The sequence below is a fragment of the Solanum lycopersicum genome, chromosome 3 (assembly GCF_036512215.1).
Source record: "Solanum lycopersicum chromosome 3, SLM_r2.1".
Taxonomy (NCBI): domain Eukaryota; kingdom Viridiplantae; phylum Streptophyta; class Magnoliopsida; order Solanales; family Solanaceae; genus Solanum; species Solanum lycopersicum.
In genome coordinates this window covers 15,886,055-15,913,257 of record NC_090802.1, presented here as the reverse complement: position 1 = coordinate 15,913,257, position 27,203 = coordinate 15,886,055, and the positions used below count along the sequence as shown (strand labels likewise).

At 38.7% G+C, this 27,203-nt stretch overlaps 1 long non-coding RNA gene across 1 annotated transcript; it reads left to right on the top strand.

The window, feature by feature from the left end:
• The first annotated feature begins 775 nt into the window (after positions 1-775).
• On the top strand, positions 776-2,677 carry LOC138347745 (uncharacterized). Its single transcript, XR_011220282.1, has 3 exons — positions 776-898; positions 1,619-1,689; positions 2,402-2,677. It is a non-coding gene; the product is annotated as an uncharacterized lncRNA (long non-coding RNA).
• The last annotated feature ends 24,526 nt before the right edge of the window (positions 2,678-27,203 follow it).

Here is a 27,203-nt window from a genome sequence, read left to right as displayed (position 1 = left end):
TATGATAGATTTAAAGGTTAGGATATATGGGTGTTCATGCTCTTGGTGGTAACGTGATTGCACTTAGTTAATTATATTATATTATAGCATTATGATTATGCCTATTGCTATATAATGAAGATTAGGTGAATATGATTGGAAAATTAAAATCAAGTCATTATAGGAAGAAACTTAGGTGGTAAAATGGTTGATAACCAACATTAGGTTCTGGACTTGTTGTTAGTTGGCCACTGGTTTCGTAACCACTGGCTTGCATCTTTGAATATTATAAATTTGTTATCACATTATAGAATATATATTAATTATATTGAGATTGATAATTAAATATTAGGTGTATTGAGTTACTTGAATTTCATTAAGGTGATGTTAATGGAAGGAATTAAGATCTATCCTTAGGTTGGAATTTTGGGAAATTGATTATATAATTAGGTGGGTTTTTGGGTCTAGGCTAAACATAGATTAATCTAAGTGTTTATAGACTCGTTAACTTACAAATTGTGCATATATATACTTGATAAATTGGAAAGGTTCGGAGGCAATAAGGAAAGGAAAGGCATTGGAGAAGTAGTTACTTGACTTCAATTCTTCAGTAAAGGTAGGTTATTGTAACGATCCATTTAGTCATTTTGAGCACTAGAGATTTTATTGCATAAAGGCTCTTTTGATAGATTTTGAATGAGCAAGTTGGACTTATGAAATTAATGGGGTAGTTTTAATAATTATTTAGTTGGTGGTTAAAGAAAATAATACTAAAATTAATAGTGGGTTAGTTTTGCCTCTTTATAGTTGGTCTTATATAACAATTAGGTTAATAAATATTCCGTAGAATAAAAGAAAAAGAGAGAAGATGGGGATAACAGAAGACGGCAAAATTGAAAGAAACGACATGATTGTGCAGGTAAAGGACACATATGTCTCTCTTCAAATTTTATGAATAATGTTTATAAGGAAATTAATATTATTATAATTATATGTTGATTGGCGGAAATTAGATTGCACATCGTTGTAGTAAATATGGGATTGTTTTGTTTTGTTAGTGGTGGAAAAGATCAGAGGATGTCATTAAATATTACTATTATTATTATATAGGGAACATATAGTGTAGGCATAGCAGCAATTGAAACAAGATGCTAACATGTGTGGGTTCTTTCTTTTTAGTTTTAAATAATTTAATGTTAATGTTTAACTAAGGAGGAGAGGTGAACATAAACACTAATTTGCAGGGTCAATTTTTTTTTGTGTTAATCGGTGGAAGACTCTAATTGGTTTATAATATTAAAGTGTGATTCCATAATCATTGACAATTGAATAGTTATTACAATCCTTATATTATATAGATGGATTAGAGTTACTAGAGAGTGGAAATCCTTGATGATGCACATAATGTTAGTATCTAGTTATAATTTAAGTTTTAACATATTGAGAAAGGTAATTAAATATTAGATATATTATATTATATAGATTTTATTAAAGTTATATTACTTGAAGGAATTGAGACTTAACTTTAGGCTTAATTTAAGAAATATAAGATTTGACCTATTAGTTGAAATCATAGTGAAACTTGACCATAGAATTGAATGTCTGTACTTACAAATGTTGTATATTTGATGGATTGAAGAGGTTCGGAAGCATTGAGGAAAGGAAAATCATTGGAAAAGTAGTTTGCTTGACTTCTGTTCTTCGGCGGAGGTAGGTTATGGTTTATGCTATTTTATAGTAGACTCTTAATAGTGATTGATATGTATTGAATGATATTGTGAAGCTTTCTATGTACTTGATTGTGTGGCTTTGTTGTGTGCTTTGTGATTGGTCTGAAATCCTAAGACCGTGGAATTTATATTCTTGAACCCTCTTTATCGAAGTGATACCTTGAATAATGAAAGCTCGATGGAATATTATTAACGAATGGAAAAGTGGTGATACTAAATGATAAACTAATAATATTATGGGATCGGAGTGTCACGTTCCGACACAATATTCTTGGATCGGAGTGTCACATTCCGACACGGTATTCTTGGATTAGAGTGTCACGTTCCAATACGATATTCTTGGATCGGAGTGTCACGTTCCGACACGATAATATTAAAGGATAAATATGTTGAATTAATGGAAGATACGCAATCCCAAAGAACTCAACTCCCAAAATGGTTTGGTTTGGAGGCATGAGTCGTCATGTGTGATCTTGATACCGTTGACTTAATACGTGCTTACTTTATTATTATTGACACATTGTTAATGTTGTGTGTTTCTCATCACATGTTAAGTGCTATAGTTGAGTTCATACTATTATTCTTTTTATATTAGTTACTATTTTTGGTTGATCGATGATACTTACTCAGTACATGTTGCCTCGTACTGAGCCCTACTTGTTTTCTTCTTCTTTTTCCTTTATGAAATGCAGCGAGTGTACCTATGACTTCTGATTTCCCTCAGCTCTAGCCAGCCTCCCGCATATCAAGTTACAGGGTGAGCTATCCATTCAAGCTCGTGTTGGATTCTCTCGGTCACGACATGATGTCCTATACTTGCGGACACATACCATTTTATTCTTTATTTTAGTGTATTCGATATTCTTAGAATTAGTATTGGAGATTAGATGTCCTTGATGTGATGACTATCAGATTTTGGGATGATAAGTATTAAACTTTATAAACTTATTTAAATTGGTTGCTTAGTATCTTTTGGAGCTTCCGCATTATTTATATTATTTATAGTTGAACTTTTTGTATATGTTGGGGTTTAGATGTGTTGGTTCGTCCACCTAAGGAGGTAAGTGTGGGTGCCACTTACGACTCATTTTGGGTCGTGACAAACTTGGTATCATAGCGTTAGGTTTGTTGATCTCATCACACAAGGACAAGTCTAGTAGAGTCTTGTGGAACGGTAAGGGGATGACTTTACTTTTCTTCGAGAAGCTATAGGACTTTAGGAAAGCTCATTTCTTTCTTTTTTTTTGTGCTACTACTTGAATCCAATTGGTATCTAGGTAATACAAATTGGTATCTGAACTTCTTCACTCTATTTCAAATATGGGTACTACTAGAGTATTTGAAGTTGAAATAGCAACAACAGAAAGAAAAAAAATGTGTCCTTAGAAATAGATATATTTTCTCGATCGCAAAATGTGGTGGTAGTCTCATGTCGAGTGTCGATTAATAAAGACACTACTATGACTTCATAGAGTGAGTGTATATTAGAGAAAATCATCGATGCTTACTTGGTTAGAGTTAGGAAGTGTGTTGTTTTTGTTATTGAATTGATCTAAGAAGTAAAACAGATTGTTTGATCTAGAGAGAGAACAAATTCGATAATGTTTTGCAATTATTCAATGGGTAGAAATATGTGGTCTATTTGGGTGCAATATTATGGATAGGTATGATGTGTTCTACTGAGGTATATAACGGACTTTCACGGTGTGACAGGACTAGGGTTATATGGAAACAGGTACGTCGATTGTCAAGTATGAATACTAATTACTAAAGGAGTTACCAGTTGTATGACATGGTCAGATAATAAGATTTAGTGTTGCATTCACATTTTGAGAAACCAACTAGTTTATTACTACAAGAACTTAGATTGAGCATTATTTTACAGGAAAATTTTAGTGATGGATCTTTGGTACAATATGAATACATTTAGGTTGTGAAATGTATCTTGAGGGTTCTGAATGAGTACTGACGATTTTATCTTAATCTTCAAAAGGTAGATTGATACTAAAATGACAAACTTATAGGGAAAGAAAGTCCTAATGGGTGTACTTGGGTGAAGTAAATTGAAGATTTTAGTAAGAAAGTGAATATAAAATTGGGTTAGTCCCTTGAATTTGATTTGTATACCTAAGTTTAAGGTGTCAGCTCGAGGAAAAGGTTCACTTCATGGTGATAAAAGGGTTAACTGAGCATGATGCAAAAAAAATGTGAAAAATTGTAATTGGGATGAAATTATATGATTAGGATTTGTTGGTTAAATAAATTTTGTATGTAATAAAGACATGCGAGTATCTAAGGTTGTGATTTTCTACTATTTTGTGAGTAATGTGGGTGTATGACAAGTTTTATGAGTTGTTGGGTGAACGCTCAAGTAGAATTTAAAGGAGCTGGAATCATAACTAAGATAAGATAAAACTTGTGGGATGTGTAGCCTTAAGAAAATAAGTGAGAGCAGGAATATTTTCTCTGATTGTAAGAACTAAAAATGTATCTTCGAAGGGGTTGAGAATTGGGTTCAGAAATACGTGATTTTATCTATTTTGTTTTGGTTAAGGTAATAGCATAACAGGTCAATCATCTTGGTTAAAAGCTATTGAGTAGAACTTAAGAGAGGAGTGTACAGACGTTCAGCTTGAGTGAGATGATAAGTTCTGTTGTACAGTTGAATTAGAAATGAGTAGGGTTGGATTTTTAGTGAAGCATACGGTATGGTTGATGGGGAGGCAATCAATGATAAGCTAATATAAAGTAATTATAAAAGTCTTCAAAGTATAAGCAAATGTAGATACATAAGGGCATTGGGTTACACAATTGGACTTAAAATTCAAACTTTTCATTATAAGTCTGCATTCTTGGTGATATGTTTTTTTTCAAGGTATGAATTTGTAAGGTAATAAATGATTGATTGCATCGGTATTAAGCATGTGAAAGAACTAATGCATGTTTTGGATCATAAAGTTTATTACTTTTGATTGCTAAAGTATTTAAGGAAGTATTTCCCTCAGAGTTTTGGTTGAGATTGGTAAAAGGATGAGATCGTTAAGGGAGCCAGAGATGCAAGATTATGATATATTGAAGAGTCGAGATATTAAGAAGTTTGTGTCATGAAAAAAGAAAAAGTAATAAAAGTGAAGGAATAAGATCTTTCATATAAATTCTTGATTTGTAGTTGAAGGTTGTATTTATTTTCGCGTAAGAGGTTAGTTATGACCATAAGATGTGTTACATAGACATTTGATAGTTAATGAAGGTTACATGCTCATTGTATATGAACTTATTGTGGTGACCAAGAATTTCTTAAGTGTTGCTAAGAGGTATATAATGATTTGAATGATAGTTGAAACTAGGTATATGAAAGATTGTGTAGAGTCGACATTGGTTGTAATTCAATATCTTTATATCGATGGTGAATGTACTTTCCAATTTGAGATTAGTGCTATTAGCCTTGTTTGTGACTCGTATTTGTCATGAAATGCTTAAATAGAAAGAGAGATAGTCATAGTTTTAACATGTACTTGATACGAATAATTTGATACTAATGATGGTTAGAGAGTAAGGTAGAGGATCGGTATGGTTAATGATGTTTTGTTAGTATTAACAGTGATTAATTCAGTGGATGTGGGTACAATAAATCTAGTATGTGTGAAACTTAGATAGAACTAAATTTGTGATTTTGGGTAGCAAAAAAAAAAGAAGAGAAGTTTAAAGATAGAGGCACCGTTGAAAAAAGGGAAAAACGAATTGAGATGGAGGTATACTACGCACGACAACAATTATTCTCATGTTCTTTCTACAAATTGCTATAATTTTTTTTTGTGTTCAATATTGATTTAGTTGTAATGTGATTAGAAGGTGTCAGTATACTATAAGAACAAGTTCTGAATGTTATAACTGTTAACGACATTAGATGACATTGAAAAATTAGTAAGATTAGTTTAAAAAAATAAAAAATAATAATAATAATAATAAAAATAATTAAGGAAATTTAGTTCATAATTGAGGCTAATGATTGAAGTATTGTTGTTGGATATTATATGGAAGGATAGACATGGAATGTTAGGTTGCAGCGGTGGTAGAAGTGTCACGACCCAAAACGGGTCGCGAGTGGCACCCACACTTATCCTACTATGTGACCGAACCAACCGATCTAACCCCAACATTTTCAAACATAGTAAACAGAATAAAATGTGGAAGACTTAAAACTCAATAATAACTTCTAAAACTCAAAACTTATCATTATCCCCAAAATCTGGAAGTCATCATCACAAGAATATCTATCTTCAAATTACTAAAGCTAAGAGTATCTAGAAAGCTAGATTAAAGAAGCAGCTAGTCCATGCCGGAACTTCAAGGCATCAAGACATGAAGAAGAAGATCCAGTCCAAGCTAGAAGTGTTAGCTCACCTTGAAATCCGGTGAAATGAAGACTGGCTAGAGTTGCTGTTGAGTTGAAGACGACGGCACGTTTGCTGTACTCCACAATAACAAAGGAAGAAACATACAAGTAGGGTTCAGTACAAAACACAGGTACTGAGTAGATATCATCGGCCAACTCAAAATAGAAAACAATATATATCAGATAATATCATAAAATCAACTACAATACTCAACATGCGGCATTTACAATTACCATAACCCTTGGTCACAACACCAAGCACATCAATGAGGACTCACGCCTCCCCATCATACTCATTTGGGAATTAGGTTCATTAAATTGAGTATATTAACATATTTCAAGATTCATTCTCTTTTCTAATCCTGGTGCCGGAAAGTGACACCCGTCGCAGGTTGCGTAATCCCAGTCTGGGTCGGATTTCTTCATACGTTTTAAGGGACGTTTTTGAATATTCCTGCTTTAATTATAAAGTTAGTGGGTTAATGTTAATAAGTCTAATTACTTGGGGGTTAAAAGAGGTAACCTTAAGTTAATTAGTGGGTTATTATTGCCATCTTTTATTCTTAATTATATGCTAATTAGGGTAAAAGAAAGAGGGTTTGAATAAAGAAAATTTGAAAGCACAAGAGAGGGAGAAAACGAACGAACAGAGAGATAAGAAGAACAAAGCTTTGGGAATTTGCTTGCTTGATCACTAGTCTTCGGTGGAGGTAGGTTATGGTTTCTCTTACGATATTCTTAGTAAACTCTTAATAGCGAATGATATGTATTGATAATATTGTAAACCCTGCTATGTGCTTAATTGTATGTTTGCATGAATGTAATTTTATAATTGTGATTATATAAGCATGATGAAGTTATTGAATCCCAAATCTTGCAAAACCCTAATCTCTTTGTTAATGATGAGGCCTTGGTATAAAAGAATGCGTGATGAACTAAAATAATGAGATTGATGATGCCTTGGTAAGAAAGAAGGCTTGATGAATTGATAGAAGGAAATTAAGGGATCGGGTGTCACGAACGGACACGTAGATTTAGGGGATCGAGTGTCACGAACCAACACGTAGATTTAGGAGATCGGGTGTCACTAACCGACACGTAGATTTAGGGGATCAGGTGTCACGAACCGACACGTAGATTTAGGGGATCGGGTGTCACGAACCGACACGTAGATTTAGGGGATCGGGTGTCACGAACTGACACATAGATTTAGGGGATCGGAGTGTCACGTACCGACACAAGAGGATTAATGAATATGAGGGAGCGGAGTGTCATGTACCGACATAAGAGAAATAAAGATAATGAATCTTGAAAGATGTTAATATACTCAATCTAATGAACATAATTCCCAAATGAGTATGGTATTGAGGCTTGAGTCCTCATGTGTGAACTTGACGGTAATTGTTAATGATATAGTACTTGTTGTTGCCATGTTGAGTATCATAGTTGATTTTATGATATTACTTGGTATATATTGATTTCTATTTTGAGTTGGCAGATGATATCTACTCAATAACCATGTTTTGTACTGACCCCTACTTTTATGTTTTCTTCTTGTTTATTTGTGGAGTGCAGCAAACGTGCCGTCATCTTCGACTCAACAGTAACTCTAGCCAGTCTTCATTACTCCGGATATCAGGGTGAGCTAATGCTTCTAGCTTGGACCGGATCTTCCTCTTCATGTCTTGATGCCTTGAAGTTCCGGCATGGACTAGATTTTATGTATTTTTAGCTTCTTAGAAACTCTTAGATTTAGTAATTTGAAGTAGATGTTCTTGTGATGATGACTTCCAGATTTTGGGGATAATAATAGTTATTGATTTTATTAATGAGTTTAAGTCTTCTGCATTACTTTCTATTGAAATTATATTGAAATGTTAAGGTTTAGATTGGTTGGTTCGCTCACATAGGAGGGTAAGTGTGGGTGCCAGTCGCGGCCCAGGTTTGGGTCGTGACAAACTTGGTATCAGAGCAATAGGTTCGTTGGTCTCATCATACAAGAACGAGTCTAGTAGAGTCTTAAGGAACGGTAGGGGGACGCCTTTATTTTTCTTTGAGAGGCTATAAGACTTTAAGAAAATTCCATTCTTCTTTCTTTCTTTCGTGCTATTAGTTGGGTCCAATTGGTATCTAGGTGATACAAATTGGTATCTGACCATCTTCACTCTATTTCGCAGATGGTTAGAACTAGAGCAACAACCACGCCAACACCAGCACCGGCGGAACAGAGTGCGTCTGAGCCAGCCACTAGGGCTGTAGCTAGAGGAAGAGTAGCGGCAAGAGGCCGTGGGAGGACGTCCTCTAGAGGAAGAGGACGAGCACCTAGCCCATCTGATACTAGGGCGGTGACTCCTCCACCGTCTGAAGAAGTAGTAAGAGAGGGTGAGGAAGGGGAAAATGAACAAGTGCAAAATGAGGAATTGCCACCCCAACCTACCCCAGAGATGATCAATCAGGTTCTCACTTATCTTAGTGGGTTGTCTGATCAGGGTCAGGCACCTCCAGTGTTTTCTGCACCAACACCTCCGATTTCAGAGGTACAACATGCAGCCACTATGGCTCCTCGTATGGATGCCTTATTGGACATAGGCACGTTTCCATGTCTGACTACTGGGCCTATAATGACAAATGATCAGCATGAACTTTTCAGTAAGTTCTTGAAATTGAAACCTCCAGTCTTCAAGGGTGCTGAATCTGAGGATGCTTACAATTTTCTGGTTTACTGTCATGAGCTACTACACAAGATGGGTATAGTAGAACGGTTTGGTGTTGTGTTCGTGAGTTATCAGTTTCAAGGGAACGCCAAAATGTGGTGGCGGTCACATGTTGAGTGTCAACAAACGGAGGCACCACCTATGACTTGGGCCTCATTCTCTAGCTTGTTTATGGAGAAGTATATCCCCCGGACTTTGACGGATATGAAAAGGGATGAGTTCTTGAGCCTAGAGCAAGGTAGGATGTCGGTCAATGCATATGAGGCTAAGTTTCGTGCACTATCCAGATATGCCACTCAACTTTGTTTCAGTCCACAAGAGCGGATTCTTTGTTTTGTGAAGGGGTTGAGGTCAGAGTTGCGGATTTCAGCCTTACAGGTAGCGGCTACGGCAAAATCCTTCCAAGAAGTGGTAGATTTCGTGGTAGAGGTGGAAGGAGTGAAGCCAGATGAATTCACCATGGCATCGACATCAAAGAGGTTTCGAAAGGGAGGTGAGTTTAATGGTTCTTACACTAGAGGACAGGGTTCCGGAGGTTACTCAGTTCGGCCCATTCAGTCTTCACTACAGACTGTAGTTGGGGGTCCACCTCAGACCGGTCAACACTTCTCTGAGAGACCTATGCTTGACTCTAGAGAGTGTTATGGTTGTGGAGAGACTGGACATATTAGGAGAAATTGTCCAAAACAGAGTTATAGACCCCCAATGGCTAGAGGTAGAGGTGGTCATGGTAGAGGCCGTTATTCTGGAGGACGTGGTGGTCGAGGTAATGGTTGTCACCAAAACGGCCGGGGTGATGGGCCAACTGGAGCCACTACATCACAACATGGTAGGGGCAACGGACAAACAAACGAAAGGGCCCATTGTTATGCTTTCCATGGGAGATCGGAGGCGGAGACATCTGATGCTGTCATCACAGGTAATCTTCTGGTTTGTGATTGCATGGCTTCTGTATTGTTTGATCCTGTATCCACATTTATTTATGTATCTTCCTCATTTACTAATGGTCTAAATTTACATTGTGAATTACTTGATATGCCTATTCGTGTTTCTACTCCGGTGGGTGAGTCTGTGGTAGTTGAAAAGGTATATAGGTCTTGTTTGGTGAACTTTGTGGGGAGCAACACTTATGTAAATTTTGTTATCTTAGAAATGGATGATTTTGATGTAATCTTGGGTATGACTTGGCTTTCTCCGCAATTTGCGATTTTGGATTGTAATGCTAAAACGGTGACGTTAGCCAAGCCTGGGACAGATCTGTTAGTATGGGAGGGTGACTACACTTCCAATCCGGTGCGTATCATCTCCTTTCTTCGTGCTAGGAAAATGGTTAGTAAAGTGTGGTTAGCTTTCTTGTCACATCTCAAGGATGACACTACCCAAGTACCTTCGATTGAGTCGGTTTCGGTGGTCCGTGAGTTTCTGGATGTGTTCCCTGTAGATCTTCCAGGTATGCTACCAGATAGGGATATTGACTTCTGTATTGATCTTGAACCGGGTACTTGCCCCATTTCTATACCCCCTTATAGAATGGCTCCCACGGAGTTAAGAGAGTTAAAAGCCCAACTTCAATAATTGTTGAGCAAAGGCTTCATTAGACCAAGTGCATCTCCTTGGGGTGCTCCGGTTTTGTTTGTAAAGAAGAAGGATGGGAATTTTTGGATGTTCATAGACTACCGACAGTAGAACAAGGTAACCATAAAGAACAAGTATCCTCTTCCTCGCATTGATGACTTGTTCGATCAGTTATAAGGTGCTTGTGTCTTCTCTAAGATTGACTTGAGATCCGGTTATCATCAATTGAAAATACGGGCAACGGATGTGCCAAAGACTGCTTTTAGAACCAGGTATGGGCATTACGAATTTGTAGTGATGTCTTTTGGTCTTACGAATGCCCCTGCTGCGTTCATGAGTTTGATGAACGGGATTTTAAGCCATATTTGGATCTCTTTGTGATCGTATTTATTGATGATATACTGATATACTCTAAAAGTAAGGAGGAACATGAGGAGCATTTGAGAATAGTATTGGAAATGTTGAGGGAGAAAAAGCATTATGCCAAGTTCTCTAAGTGTGAGTTTTGGCTAGATGCAGTGTCCTTCTTGGGGCACGTGGTTTCTAAGGATGGAGTGATGGTGGATCCTTCTAAGATTGAGACAGTGAAGAATTGGGTAAGACCTACTAATGTGTCAGAAATAAGGAGCTTTGTTGGGTTAGCTAGCTACTACCGCCGATTTGTCAAGGGATTCTCTTTTATTGCTTCCCAACTGACAAACTTGACTAAGCAGAATGTTCCATTTGTATGGTCGGACGAGTGTGAAGAAAGCTTTCAGAAGCTCAAGACTTTGTTGACTACCGCACCAATCCTTACCTTGCCAGTGGAAGGTAAGAATTTCATTGTCTATTGTGATGCATCCTATTCGGGTTTGGGTGCAGTGCTAATGCAAGAGAAAAATGTGATTGCTTATGCTTCAAGACAATTAAAAGTGCATGAACGTAACTATCCAACTCATGATTTGGAATTGGCCGCGGTAGTGTTTGCATTAAAGAAATGGAGAAACTATTTATATGGGGTTAAGTGTGAGGTCTATACGGATCATCATAGCCTAGAGTATGTCTTTACTCAGAAAGATTTGAATTTGAGACAGAGGAGGTGGATGGAACTACTGAAGGACTACGATATCACTATTTTGTATCATCCGGGGAAGGCGAATGTTGTAGCGGATGCTTTAAGTAGAAAGGCGGGAAGCATGGGAAGTCTAGCTCACTTGCAAGCTTCTAGACGCCCATTGGCTAGAGAAGTTCAGATTTTGGCTAACGACCTTATGAGATTAGAAGTAAATGAGAAGGGAGGATTTTTAGCTTGTGTGGAGGCAAGATCCTCCTTCCTTGACAAGATTAAGAGAAAGCAGTTTAATGATGAAAAATTGATCCGGATCTGAGATAAAGTGTTGCAAGGAGAGGCTAAAGAAGCGACAATAGATGAGGAAGGTGTTTTGAGGATTAAGGGAAGGGTATGTGTACCCCGTGTCGATGATTTGATCAACACTATTCTGACAGAGGCTCATAGTTCAAGGTATTCGATACATCCGGGTGCAACCAAGATGTACCGTGACCTAAAGCAACACTTTTGGTGGAGTAGAATGAAGCGTGATATTGTGGATTTTATTGCCAAGTGTCCAAACTGTCAACATGTAAAGTATGAACACCAAAGGCCCGGAGGAACACTTCAGAGAATGCCCATTCCTGAATGGAAGTGGGAAAGGATTGCAATGGATTTCATGGTTGGTCTTCCAAAGACATTGGGAAGGTTTGATTCTATTTGGGTAATTGTTGATAGGTTAACTAAGTCTACTCACTTCATTCCGGTCAAGGTGACTTACAATGCAGAGAAGTTAGCCAAACTTTACATCTCAGAAGTGGTGCGATTGCATGGGGTTCCACTCTCCATTATATCAGATAGAGGTAAGCAGTGTACTTCTAAGTTTTGGAAAACATTGCATGCGGAATTAGGTACTAGGTTGGACCTTAGTACTGCGTTCCATCCTCAGACCGATGGTCAGTCTGAGCGAACGATTCAAGTGTTGGAGGATATGCTTCGTGCATGTGTGATAGAATTTGGTGGTCAGTGGGATAGCTTTTTACCCTTAGCAGAATTCTCCTACAACAATAGCTATCACTCAAGCATTGATATGGCCCCATTTGAGGCACTATATGGGAGAAAATGTAGGTCTCCCATTGGGTGGTTTGATGCATTTCAAGTTAGGCCTTGGGGTACTGACCTTTTGAGGGATTCATTAGAGAAAGTGAAATGTATTCAAAAAAAGCTATTAGCGGCTCAAAGTAGACAGAAAGAGTATGCAGATCGAAAGGTTAGAGACTTGGAGTTCATGGAGGGTGAACAAGTCTTATTGAAGGTTTCGCCAATGAAAGGGGTGATGCGATTTGGTAAGCGAGGTAAACTTAGCCCAAGGTATATTGGTCCATTTGAAGTACTTAAGCGAGTAGAGGAGGTGGCTTATGAGTTAGCCTTGCCTCCAGGGCTGTCCGGAGTGCATCCGGTATTCCATGTGTCGATGTTGAAAAGATACCATGGGGATGGAATTTACATTATCCGTTGGGATTCAGTTTTGCTTGATGAGAATTTGTCTTATGAGGAGGAACCTGAAAATCGACTCTCTAAACTTCGTAACGAAATGGCAGGACGGACCATCACAGGTGTGACGGACCGCCACAGAGTCTTCAGTGGAAATCCAGTTTCTGATACTTGCGACGACATGCAGGACGGACCATCGAAGGCACGACGGCCCGTCGCAGGTTGCGTAATCCCAGTCTGGGTCGGATTTCTTCATACGTTTTAAGGGACGTTTTTACTATTCCTGCTTTAATTATAAAGTTAGTGGGTTAATGTTAATAAGTCTAATTACTTGGGGGTTAAAAGAGGTAACCTTAAGTTAATTAGTGGGTTATTATTGCCATCTTTTATTCTTAATTATATGCTAATTAGGGTAAAAGAAAGAGGGTTTGAATAAAGAAAATTTGAAAGCACAAGAGAGGGAGAAAACGAACGAACAGGGAGAGAAGAAGAACAAAGCTTTGGGAATTTGCTTGCTTGATCACTAGTCTTCGGTGGAGGTAGGTTATGGTTTCTCTTACGATATTCGTAGTAAACTCTTAATAGCGAATGATGTGTATTGATAATATTGTAAACCCTGCTATGTGCTTAATTGTATGCTTGCATGAATGTAATTTTATAATTGTGATTATATAAGCATGATAAAGTTATTGAATCCCAAATCTTGCAAAACCCTAATCTCTTTGTTAATGATGAGGCCTTGGTATAAAAGAAGGCGAGATGAACTAAAATAATAAGATTGATGATGCCCTGGTAAGAAAGAAGGCTTGATGAATTGATAGAAGGAGATTAGGGGATCGGGTGTCACGAACCGACACGTAGATTTAGGGGATCGGGTGTCACGAACCGACATGTAGATTTAGGGGATCGGGTGTCACGAACCGACACATAGATTTAAGGGATCGGGTTTCACGAATCGATACGTAGATTTAGGGGATCGGGTGTCACAAAGCGACACGTAGATTTAGGGGATCGGGTGTCATGAACCGACACATAGATTTAGGGGATCGGGTGTCACGAACTGACACGTAGATTTAGGGGATCGGGTATCACGAACCGACACGTAGATTTAGGGGATCGGAGTGTCACGTACCGACACAAGAGGATTAATGAATATGAGGGAGCGGAGTGTCACGTACCGACACAAGAGAAATAAAGATAATGAATCTTGAAAGATGTTAATATACTCAATCTAATGAACATAATTACCAAATGAGTATGGTATTGAGGCTTGAGTCCTCATGTGTGAACTTGACGGTAATTGTTAATGATATAGTACTTGCTGTTGCCATGTTGAGTATCATAGTTGATTTTATGATATTACTTGGTATATATTGATTTCTATTTTGAGTTGGCCGATGATATCTACTCAGTACCCATGTTTTGTACTGACCCCTACTTTTATGTTTTCTTCTTGTTTATTTGTGGAGTGCAGCAAACGTGCCGTCATGTTCGACTCAATAGTAACTCTAGCCAGTCTTCATTACTCCAGATATCAGGGTGAGCTTATGCTTCTAGCTTGGACCGGATCTTCCTCTTCATATCTTGATGCCTTGATGTTCCGGCATGGACTAGATTTTATGTATTTTTAGCTTCTTAGAAACTCTTAGATTTAGTAATTTGAAGTAGATGTTCTTGTGATGATGACTTCTAGATTTTTGATAATAATAGTTATTGATTTTATTAATGAGTTTAAGTCTTCTGCCTTACTTTCTGTTGAAATTATATTGAAATGTTAAGGTTTAGATTGGTTGGTTCGCTCACATAGGAGGGTAAGTGTGGGTGCCAGTCGCGGCCCGGGTTTGGGTCGTGACATTCTCATTACCCAATTTTTCAGAATTCTAAGTGTTTTGGAATGACATACCCTCGACGGTCCGTCGTGCCCATGACGGTGCATCGTGGGACCCGTCGACTCAGACAGTTATTACCAGAAAATAAACACTACTGCTGAAAACGACTAACAGGTCGTTACAATAGATACCAATTTACCCATCATTCGTCCTCGAACAATCACAAGAAGAAAAACAAGGACGAAAAGGAGCACCTGAGTCTGTAAACAGGTGTGGATATCTTTCTCGCATATCAGCCTCCTTCTCCCAAGTGGACTCTTCAACTGGTCGATTCTTCCATTGAACTTTGATGGATGCAATCTCCCTTGATCTCAACTTGCGAATATCTCTATCTAGAATGGAAACAGGCTCCTCCTCATAAATCAAATTCTCATCAAGAAGAACCGAATCCCAACGAATGATGTAGTTTCCATCCCCATGGTATCTTTTCAACATAGACACATGAAATACCGGATGCACTCCTGACAGTCCTGGGGGCAAGGCTAATTTATAAGCCACCTCCCCTACTCGCTTAAGTACTTCAAATGGTCCAATATACCTTGGGCTTAGCTTACCTCTTTTTCCAAACCGCATCACCCCTTTCATGGGCGAAACCTTCAGCAAGACTTGCTCACCCTCCATGAACTCCAAGTCTCTAACCTTTCGATCTGCATATTCCTTTTGCCTGCTTTGAGCCTCTAAAAGCTATTCTTGAATAGATTTCACCTTCTCTAATGAATCCCTCAAAAGATCAGTGCCCCAAGGTCTAACCTTAAATGCATCAAACCAACCAATGGGAGACCTACATCTCCTCCCATACAATGCTTCGAAAGGAGCCATCTCAATACTTGAGTGATAGCTATTATTGTATGAAAACTCCGCTAATGGTAAGAAGTTATCCCAATGACCCCCAAATTCTATCACACATGGACGAAGAATATCTTCCAACACCTGAATTGTTCGCTCAGACTGACCATCGGTCTGAGGGTGGAATGCGGTACTAAGGTCCAACCTAGTACCTAATTCAACATGCAATGTTCTCCAAAACTTAGAAGTAAACTGCGTACCTCTATCTGATATGATGGAAAGTGGAACTCCATGCAATCGAACAATTTCTGAGATGTAAATTTTGGCTAACTTCTCTGCATTATAAGTCACCTTGACCAGAATGAAATAAGCAGACTTAGTTAATCTGTCCACAATTACCCAAATAGAGTCAAACTTCCCCAATGTCTTTGGAAGACCAACCACGAAGTCCATTGCAATTCTCTCCCACTTACATTCAGGAATGGGCATTCTCTGAAGTGTTCCTCCGGGCCTCTGGTGTTCATACTTTACTTGCTGACAATTTGGATATTTGGCATCAAAATCAATAATGTCGTGCTTCATCCTACTCCACCAAAAGTGTTGCTTTAGGTCACGGTACATCTTGGTTGCACCAGGATGTATAGAATATCTGGAACTATGAGCCTCTGTAAGAATAGTGTGGATCAAATCATCAACACGGGGCACAGATACCCTTCCCTTAATCCTCAAAACACCTTCCTCATCCATTATTGCTTCTTTAGCCTCTCCTCGCAACACCATATCCCGAATTCGGCTTAGTTTCTCATCATCAAACTATTTCCCCTTTATCTTGTCAAGAAAAGAAGATCTCGCCTCCACACTGGCCAAAAATCCTCCCCTCTCATTTACTTCTATCCTCATAAAGTCATTAGCCAGAGTCTGAACCTCTCTAGCCAATGGGCGTCTAGAAACTTATAAGTGGGCTAAACTACCCATGCTCCCTGCTTTTCTACTTAAGGCGTCTGCCACAACATTAGCCTTTCCTGGGTGATACAAGATGGTAACATCATAATCCTTCAGTAGTTCCATCCATCTCCTCTGTCTCAAGTTCAAATCTTTCTGAGTAAAGACATACTGTAGACTACGATGATCTGTATAGACTTCACACTTGACTTCATATAGATAGTCCCTCCATTGCTTTAATGCAAACACTACCGCAATCAACTCCAAATCATAGGTCAGATAATTACATTCGTGCACCTTTAATTGCCTCGAAGCATAAGCAATTACATTATTCTCTTGCATTAGTACTGCACCCAAACCCGAATAGGATGCATCACAATAGACAATGAAATTCTTACCTTCCACTGGCAAGGTAAGGATTGGTGCAGTAGTCAACAAAGTCTTGAGCTTCTGAAAGCTTTCTTCACATTCATCCGACCATACAAATGGAACATTCTGCTTAGTCAAGTTCGTCAATTGGGAAGCAATGAAAGAGAATCCCTTGACAAATCGACGGTAATAGCTAGCTAAACTAACAAAGCTCCTTATTTCTGACACATTAGTAGGTCTTACCTAATTCTTCACTGTCTCAATCTTAGAAGGATCCACCACCACCCCATCCTTAGAAACCACATGCCCCAAGAAGTACACTACATCTAGCCAAAACTCACACTTGGAGAATTTGGCATAATGTTTTTTCTCCCTCAACATTTCCAATACAATTCTCAAGTGCTCCTCATGTTCCTTCTTGCTCTTTGAGTATACCAATATATCATCAATAAATACAATCACAAAGAGATCCAGATATGGCTTAAAAATCCCATTCATCAAGCTCATGAAAGCAGCAGGGGCATTCGTAAGCCCAAAAGACATTACTAAGAACTCATAATGCCCATACCTGGTCCGAAAAGCAGTCTTGGGCACATCTGCTGCCCGTATTTTCAATTGATGATAACCAGATCTCAAGTCGATTTTTGAGAAGGTACAAGCACCTTGTAACTGATCAAACAAATCATCAATGCGAGGAAGAGGATACTTGTTCTTAACCGTTACCTTATTTAGTTGTCTGTAATCTATGCACATCCTAAAACTTCCATCCTTCTTCTTCACAAAAAAAACCGGAGCACCCCAAGGGGATGCACTTGGTCTAATGAAGCCTTTGCTCAACATCTCTTGCAGTTGGGCCTTTAACTCTCTTAACTCCGTGGGAGCCATTCTATAAGGGGATATAGAAATGGGGCGAGTACCCGGTTCAAGATCAATGCAGAAGTCAATATCCCTATCTGGTGGCATACCAGGAAGATCTGTAGGGAACACATCCAGAAACTCACGGACTACCGAAACCGACTTAATTCAAGGTACTTGGGTAGTATCATCCCTGCGGTGGGCCAAGAAAGCTAAACATCCTTTACTAACCATTCTCTTAGCATGAAGAAAGGAGATGATACGAACTGGATTGGAAGTGTAGTCACCCTCCCACACTAACGGATCTGTCCCAGGCTTGGCTAACGTCACAGTTTTAACATTACAATCCAAGATTGCAAAATTTGGGGAAAGCCAAGTCATACCCAGAATTACATCAAAATCATCCATTTCTAAGGTAACCAAATCTACACAAGTGTTGCTCCCCACAAAGTTCACCAAACAAGACCTACACACCTTTTCAACTATCACGGACTCACCCACCGGAGTAGAAACACGAATAGGCATGTCAAGCAATTCACAATGTAAATTAAGACCATTAGCAAATGAGGAAGATACATATGAAAATGTAGAGCCAGGGTCAAATAATACAGAAGCCATACAATCACAAACCAAAAGGTTACCTGTGATAACAGCATCTGATGTCTCCGCTTCTGATCGCCTGGGAAAAGCGTAACAATGGGCCCTATCACCTGTCTGTCTATTGCCTCTACCAGGTTGCGCTGCATTAGTTCCCATTTGCCCGTCACCCTGGCCGTTTTGGTGACCACCATTACCTCAGCCACCACGCCCTCCAGAAGGACGACCTCTTCCATGACCACCTCTACCTCTGACTATTTGAGGTCTGTAACTCTGTTTTGGACAATACCTCTTAAGGTGTCCAGTCTCCCCACATCCATAACATTCTCTGGATTCAGGCATAGGTCTCTCAGAGAAGTGTGACCGGTCTGAGGTGGACCCCCAACTACAGCCTGTAGTGAAGACTGAATTGGTCGGACTGAGTAACCTCCTGAACCCTGTCCTCTAGAGTAAGAACCATTAAACTCACCTTCCCTTCGAAACTTTTTTGATTTCGATGCTATGGTGAAGTCATCTGGCTTCACTCCTTCAACCTCTATCACGAAGTCTACCACTTCTTGAAAGGATTTTGCCGTAGCCGCTACCTGTAAGGCTGAAATCCGCAATTCTGACCTCAACTCATTCACAAAACGGCAAATCCGCTCTTGTGGACTGAAACAAAGTTGGGTGGCATACCTGGATAATGCATGAAACTTAGCCTCATATGCAGTAACCGACATCCTACTTTTCTCTAGGCTCAAGAACTCATCTCTTTTCCTATCCCTCAAAGTCCGCGGGATATACTTCTCCATAAACAAGCTAGAGAATGATGCCCAAGTCATAGGTGGTGCCTCTGTTGGTTGACACTCAACATGTGACTGCCACCACATTTTGGCGTTCCCTTGAAACTGATAAGTCACAAACTCAACACCAAACCATTCTACTATACCCATCTTGTGTATTTGCTCATGACAGTCAACCAGAAAATCATAGGCATCCTCAGATTCAGCACCCTTGAAGACTGGAGGTTTCAATTTCAAGAACTTACTGAAAAGTTCATGCTGATCATTTGTCATTATAGGCCCTGTAGTCAGACGAGGAAACGTGCCTATTTCCAATAAGGCAACCATGTGGGGAGCCACAGTAGCTGCATGTTGTACCTCCGAAACCTGAGGTGCTGGTGCAGAAAACACTAGAGGTGTCTGTCCCTGATCAGATAACCCGCTAAGATAAGCAAGAACCTGATTGATCATCTCTTGGGTAGGTTGGGGTGACAATCCCTCATTCTGTACTTGTTCATTCTCCCCTTCCTCACCCTCTCTTACCACTTCCTCAGTCGGTGGAGGAGTCACCGCCCTTGTATCAAATGGGCTAGGTGCTTGTCCTCTTCCTCTAGAGGATGTCCTCCTACGACCTCTACCACGACCTCTTGCCACTGTTCCTCTTCGAGCTACAGTCTCAGTGGCTGCCTCAGACGCCTCTTGTCTTGCCGGTGCTGGTGTTGGCGCGGTTGTTGCTCTAGTTCTAACCATCTGCAAAATAGAGTGAAGATGGTCAGATACCAATTTGTATCACCTAGATACCAATTGGATCCAAGTAATAGTACGAAACAAAGAAAGAATGGAATTTTCCTAAAGTCTTATAGCCTCTCAAAGAAAAGTAAAGGCGTCCCACTACCGTTCCTTAAGACTCTACTAGAATCGTTCTTGTGTGATGAGACCAACGAACCTAATGCTCTGATACCAAGTTTGTCACGACCCAAAACGGGTCGCGAGTGGAACCCACACTTATCCTACTATGTGAGCGAACCAACCGATCTAACCCCAACATTTTCAAACATAGTAAACAGAATAAAATGCAGAAGACTTAAAACTCAATGATAACTTCTAAAACTCAAAACATATCATTATCCCCAAAATCTAGAAGTTATCATCACAAGAACATCTATCTTCAAATTACTAAAGCTAAGAGTATCTAGAAAGCTAGAATAAAGAAGCAGCTAGTCCATGCCGGAACTTCAAGGCATCAAGACATGAAGAAGAAGATCCAGTCCAAGCTAGAAGCGTTAGCTCACCCTGAAATCCGGTGAAATGAAGACTGGCTAGAGTTGCTGTTGAGTTGAAGACGACGGCAAGTTTGCTGTACTCCACAATAACAAAGGAAGAAACATACAAGTAGGGGTCCGTACAAAACACAGGTACTGAGTAGATATCATCGGCCAATCAAAATAGAAAACAGTATATATCAGATAATATCATAAAATCAACTACAATACTCAACATGCGGCATTTACAATTACCATAACCCTTGGTCACAACACCAAGCACATCAATGAGGACTCACGCCTCCCCATCATACTCATTTGGGAATTAGGTTCATTAAATTGAGTATATTAACATATTTCAAGATTCATTCTCTTTACTAATCCTGGTGCCGGAACGTGACACCCGATCCATATTCTATCCTGGTGTCGGAACGTGACACTCCGATCCTCATATACTATCCTAGTACTGGAACGTGGCACCCGATCCATATACTATCCTGGTGTCGGAACGTGACACTCCGATCCTCATATACTATCCTGGTACCGGAACGTGGCACCCGATCCATATACTATCCTGGTGTCGGAACGTGACACTCCGATCCTCATATACTATCCTGGTACCGGAACGTGGCACCCAATCCATATACTATCCTGGTGTCGGAACGTGACACTCCGATCCTCATATACTATCCTGGTACCGGAACGTGGCACCCGATCCCCTAATCTCACTACTTTCGTTCATCAAGCATTCTTTTATACCAAGGCATCATCATTAACAAAGTAGATTAGGGCTTTTCAAGATTTAGGATTCAATTGCTTCATCATGCTTATTTTATCACAATTATATAATCACATTCATGCAAGCATACAATTAAGCATATAGAAGGGTTTACAACACTACCCAATACATATTTTTCGCTATTAAGAGTTTACTACGAATAGCATAAAAACCATAACCTACCTCCACTGAAGAATTCGCGATCAAGCAAGCTATCCCCCAAAACTTTTCTTCCCTCTTTGTTCCTCTCTCTCTCGCTCATTCGTCCCTCTCTTTCTCTTTTTCTGATTTTTCCTTATTCAAACTCTTTTTCTTTTACCCTAATTACCATATAATAAAGTATCAAAGATGGTAAAAGTAACCCACTAATTAATTCAAGGTTATCTCCTTTAACCCCCAAGTAATTAAATTATTAACATTCAATCACTAACTTTGTAATTATAAGCAGGAATAGTCCAAAACGCCCCTTAAAACATTTAACAGAAATCCGACCCAGTCAGGGTTACGCAGTCTATGACGGGCCGTCGTGCCTGCGACGGTCCATTCTGCTGAGTCATCACAGAGTTCAGAGACTGAATTTCACTGAAGGGCCTGTGACGGTCCGTCGTGCCCATGACGGTCCGTCCTGCCATGTCGTCGCGAAGTTCAGAGAGTTGTTCTTAGTACCCAATTTTTCAGAATTCTATGTGTTTTGGAATGACACACCCTCGATGGTCCGTCATGCCCATGACGGTCCGTCGTGGGATCCGTCGACTCAGACAGTTATTACTAGAAAATAAACCCTACTGCTCAAAATGACTAACAGGTCGTTACAAGAAGTATGACTTCTTATTATATAACTATGTTTTTGGATGTTACCCAATGATTAACCAATCATTGACTAATGATATTATTTGGGTTATAGCATATGATAAAATTATGTTAGATGTTCTGTATGCTTGGGTGTAATATTCGATGGTGGGTTACTTAATTATTTTCATATTTTGACTAGATGCATTAGATTATTCTTGAGGATAACTCATGACTAAAGATTATATTGTAATATCTTAAGCTCCTAAGGATGTATTGTCAATAAAATCTATGATGGTTTGTGCATTATGAATGTGTGGTGGCTGATTCAGGTTCATTCCTAATTGTAGCTAGTATCGATTCAAAATTTTATTGTGGTAATGTAAGATAATATTTGTCTTAATGGTTGTATCAAGGTTTAGTTGGAGAATCATTCAGTGAGTCCACTTGGAAGTAGTTTTGTTGTAAGTTGAGTTTACAGACAATAAGAGTTGTAATTAGAGTATTGGGATGGACCATTTGAGGCATTGTATGAGAAGGTATAGATTTTCAATTGGTTGGTTTGACACTTTTGATATGAGACCTTGCGTACTAATATTTTGAAGGAACTTTTTTTTGACAACTACCCTTTCTTACCCTCATATTCATTTGATTGCTCGAGGACGAACGACGGGTAAATTGGTATCTAATGTAACGATCCATTTAGTCATTTTGAGTACTAGAGATTTTATTGCATAAAGTCTCTTTTGATAGATTTTGAATGAGCAAGTTGGACTATTCGTAATTATAATTATGAAATTAGTGGGGTAGTTTTAATAATTATTTAGTTGGTGGTTAAAGAAAATAATAATAAAATTAATAGTGGGTTAGTTTTTCCACTTTATAGTTGGTCTTATATAACAATTAGGTTAATAAATATTCCGTAGAATAAAAGAAAAAGAGAGAAGATGGGGATAACAGAAGACGGCAAGATTGAATGAAACGACATAATTGTGCAGGTAAAGGACACATATGTCTCTATTCAAATTTTATGAATAGTGTTTATAAGGAAATTAATATTATTATAATTATATGTTGATTGGCGGAAATTAGATTGCACATAGTTGTAGTAAATATGGGATTGTTTTGTTTTGTTAGTGGTGGAAAAGATTAGACAATTGGAATTTTGGAAGGATGTCATTAAATATTACTATTATTATTATATAGGGAACATATAGTGTAGGCATAGTAGCAATTGAAACAAGCTTCTAACTTGTGCGGGTTCTTTTTTTTTAGTTTTAAATAATTTAGTGTTAATTTTTAACTAAGGAGGAGAGGTGAACATAAACACTAATTTGCAGGGTCAATTTTTTTTGTGTTATTTGGTGGAAGACTCTAATTGTTTTATAATATTAAAGTGTGATTCCATAATCATTGACAATTGAATAGTTATTACAATCCTCATATTATATAGATGGATTAGAGTTACTAGAAAGTGGAAATCCTTGATGATGCAAATAATGTTAGTATCTAGTTATAATTTAAGTTTTAACATATTGAGGAAGGTAATTAAATATTAGGTATATTATATTATGTAGATTTTATTAAAGTTATATTACTTGAAGGAATTGAGACTTAACTTTAGGCTTAATTTAAGAAAAATAAGATTTAACCTATTAGTTGAAATCATAGTGAAACTTGACTATAGAATTGAATGTCTGTACTTACGAATGTTGTATATTTGATGGATTGAAAAGGTTCGGAAGCATTAGGAAAGGAAAATCATTGGAAAAGTAGTTTGCTTGACTTCTGTTCTTCGGTGGAGGTAGGTTATGGTTTATGCTATTTTATAGTAGACTCTTAATAGTGATTGATATGTATTGAATGATATTGTGAAGTTTTCTATGTACTTGATTGTGTGGCTTTGTTGTGTGCTTTGTGATTTGGGTGAAATCTTGAGACCGTGGAATTTATATTCTTGAACCTTCTTTATCGAAGTGATACCTTGAATAATGAAAGCTCGATGGAATATTATTAACGAATGGAAAAGTGGTTATACTAAATGATAAACTAATAATATTATGGGATCAGAGTGTCACGTTCCGACACAATATTCTTGGATCCGAGTGTCATGTTCTGACACGGTATTCTTGGATCGAGTGTCATGTTCTGACACGGTATTCTTAGATCGGAGTGTCATGTTCTGACACGGTATTCTTGGATCGGAGTGTCACGTTCCGACACGATAATATGAAAGGATAAATGTGTTGAATTAATGGAAGATACTCAATCTCGAAAAGCTCAACTCCCAAAATGGTTTGGTTTGGAGGCATGAGTCCTCATGTGTGATCTTGATACCGTTGACTTAATACGTGCTTACTTTGTTGTTATTGACACATTGTTAATGTTGTTTGTTGCTTATCACATGTTAAGTGCTATAGTTGAGTTCATACTATTATTCTTTGTATATTAGTTACTATTTTGGGTTGACCGATGATACTTACCCAGTATATGATGCCTCGTACTGAGCCCTACTTGTTTTCTTCTTCTTTTTCCTTTTATCAAATGCTGCGAGTGTACCTATGACTTCTGATTTCCCTCAGCTCTAGCCAGCCTCCCGCATATCAAGTTACAGGGTGAGCTATCCATTCAAGCTCGTGTTGGATTCTCTCGGTCACGACATGATGTCCTACACTTTCGGACACATACCATTTTATTCTTTATTTTAGTGTATTCGATATTCTTAGACTTAGGATTGGAGATTAGATGTCCTTGATGTGATGACTATCAGATTTTGGGATGATAAGTATTAAACTTTATAAACTTATTTAAATTGGTTGCTTAGTATCTTTTGGAGCTTCCGCATTATTTATATTATTTATAGTTGAACTATTGGTATATGTTGGGGTTTAGATATGTTGGTTCGCCAACTAAAGGAGGTAAGTGTGGGTGCCACTCACGACTCATTTTGGGTCATGACAGTTATGGTTTAATTCTATTTGATAGATAAACTCTAAATAGCGATTGATATGTATTGAGTGATATTGTAAAGTCTCCTATGTACTTGATTGTGTGATTGTATGTTTTGATTGAGTGTTTTGTGGTTGGCCTAAACTTATGAGAGTGTTGAATTTCTAACCTTGAACCCTCTCTATTAAAATGACGCCTTGAATAAAGAAGGCTTGCTGAAATAAAATAATGAGGTAATTGGATCAGAGTGTCACGTTCCGACACAGTATTATGAGATCGGAGTGTCACGTTCTGACACGATATTATGGGATCGGAGTGTCACGTTCCGACACAATAACATTAAAGGCAAGGAATCTTGAAGTAACTTAATATACTTAATCTCAAGGAACCTATTTTCCAAATGAGTATGGTGTGGAAGCATGAGTCCTCATACGTGTGCTTGATGTTGTACCTATTATGGTGTTGTTGTTGTCAATGATTCATGTGTTTGTGTCTTGTCACCTGTTAAGTATAGTAGTTGATTTTATATTGTTATTCATTATATATTGATTTCTATTTTGAGTTGACCGATGATACCTACTCAGTACGTGTTCCTTGTACTGACCCCAACTTGTATTTTCTTCTTTGTTCTTTCTGGAGTGCAACAAGTGTACCATCGACTTTGACTTGCCCTCAGCTCTAGTCAGTCTCCAACACATCAGAGTTCAGGGTGAGCTATTATTTCTAGCTCGTGCTGGATTCTCTCATTCACGTCTTGATGTCTTTGAATTTCAGACATGGACCATCTTTTTACTTATTTTGTTTTCTTAAATACTCTTAGTCTTGGTAATTTGAGGATAGATGTTCTTGATGTTATGACTTCCATATTTTTTGGGGATGATAAGTGTTAAACTTTAGAGGTTTATTTAATTGGGTACATTAATAAGTTTTGGATCTTCCGCATTATTTTTGTTATTCATAGTTGAAGTATTGGTAAATGTTGGGGTTTAGATTTGTTGGTTCGCTCACCTAGTAGGTTAACTGTGAGTGTCACTCACGACTCATTTTGGGTAGTGACAAACTTGGTATCAGAGCGTTAGGTTCGTTGGTCTCATCACATAAGGACAAGTCTAGTAGAGTCTTGAGGAACGGTATGGGGATGCCTTTACTTTTCTTTAAGAGGCTATAGGACTTTAGGAAAACTCCATTCTTTCTTTCTTTCGTGCTATTACTTGTATCCAATTGGTATTTAGGTGATAAAAATTGGTATCTGACATTCTCACTCTATTTCGTAGATGGTTAGAACTAGAGCAACAACTGTGCCAACACCAACACCGGCAAGACAGGGTGCGTCTGAGACAACCATTGAGGCTGTAACTCGAGAATGAGCAATGGCAAGAGGTCGTGGTAGAGGTCGCAGGAGGACGTCTACTAGAGGTAGAGGATAAACACCTGGTCCAGCTAGGAATAGAGCAGTTACTCGTCCACTGACTTATGAGGTAGTGAGAGAGGGTGAGGAAGGGGAAAATGAGCTGGTTCAAGATAAAGAAGTACCACCCCAGCCTACCACAGAGATGATTAATTAGGTTCTCACTTATCTTAGCGGGTTATCTGATCAGGACCAGACACCTCCAATCTTTTCTGCACCAGTACCTCTGGTTGAGGGAGTACAACATGCAGCTGTTGTAGCTCCCCGCATGGATGCACCATTGGAAGTAGGCACGTTTTCTCAATTGACTACAGGGTCTATAATGACAGGTGATCAACATGAACTTTTCATTAAGTTCTTAAAGTTGAAACCTCCAGTCTTCAAGGGTGCTGAATCTGAAGATGCCTATGATTTTGTGGTTGATTTTGATGAGCTGCTACATAATATGGACATAGTAGAACAATTCGGTGTTAAATTTATGACCTACCAATTTCAGGGGGATGCCAAAATGTGGTGGCGGTCGTATGTTGAGTGTCAACCAGCAAGGGCGCCACCTATGACTTGGGCATCATTTTCTAGCTTATTTATGGAGAAGTATATACCCCAGACTTTGAGGGATAGGAGGAGAGATGAATTCCTGAGCCTAGAGCAAGGAAGGATGTCTGTTGCTGATTATGAGGCCAAATTTCTTGCACTATCCAGGTATGACACTCAGCTTTGCTTCAGTCCACAAGAGCGGATTCACCGCTTTGTGAAATGACTGAGGTCAGATTTGCAGATTCCAGCCTTACAAGTAGCTGCTGCAGCAAAATCCTTTCAGGAAGGGGTTGATTTTGTGATAGAGGTAGAGGGGGTGAATCCAGACGACTTCACCACAACATTGACATTTAAGAAGTTTCGTAA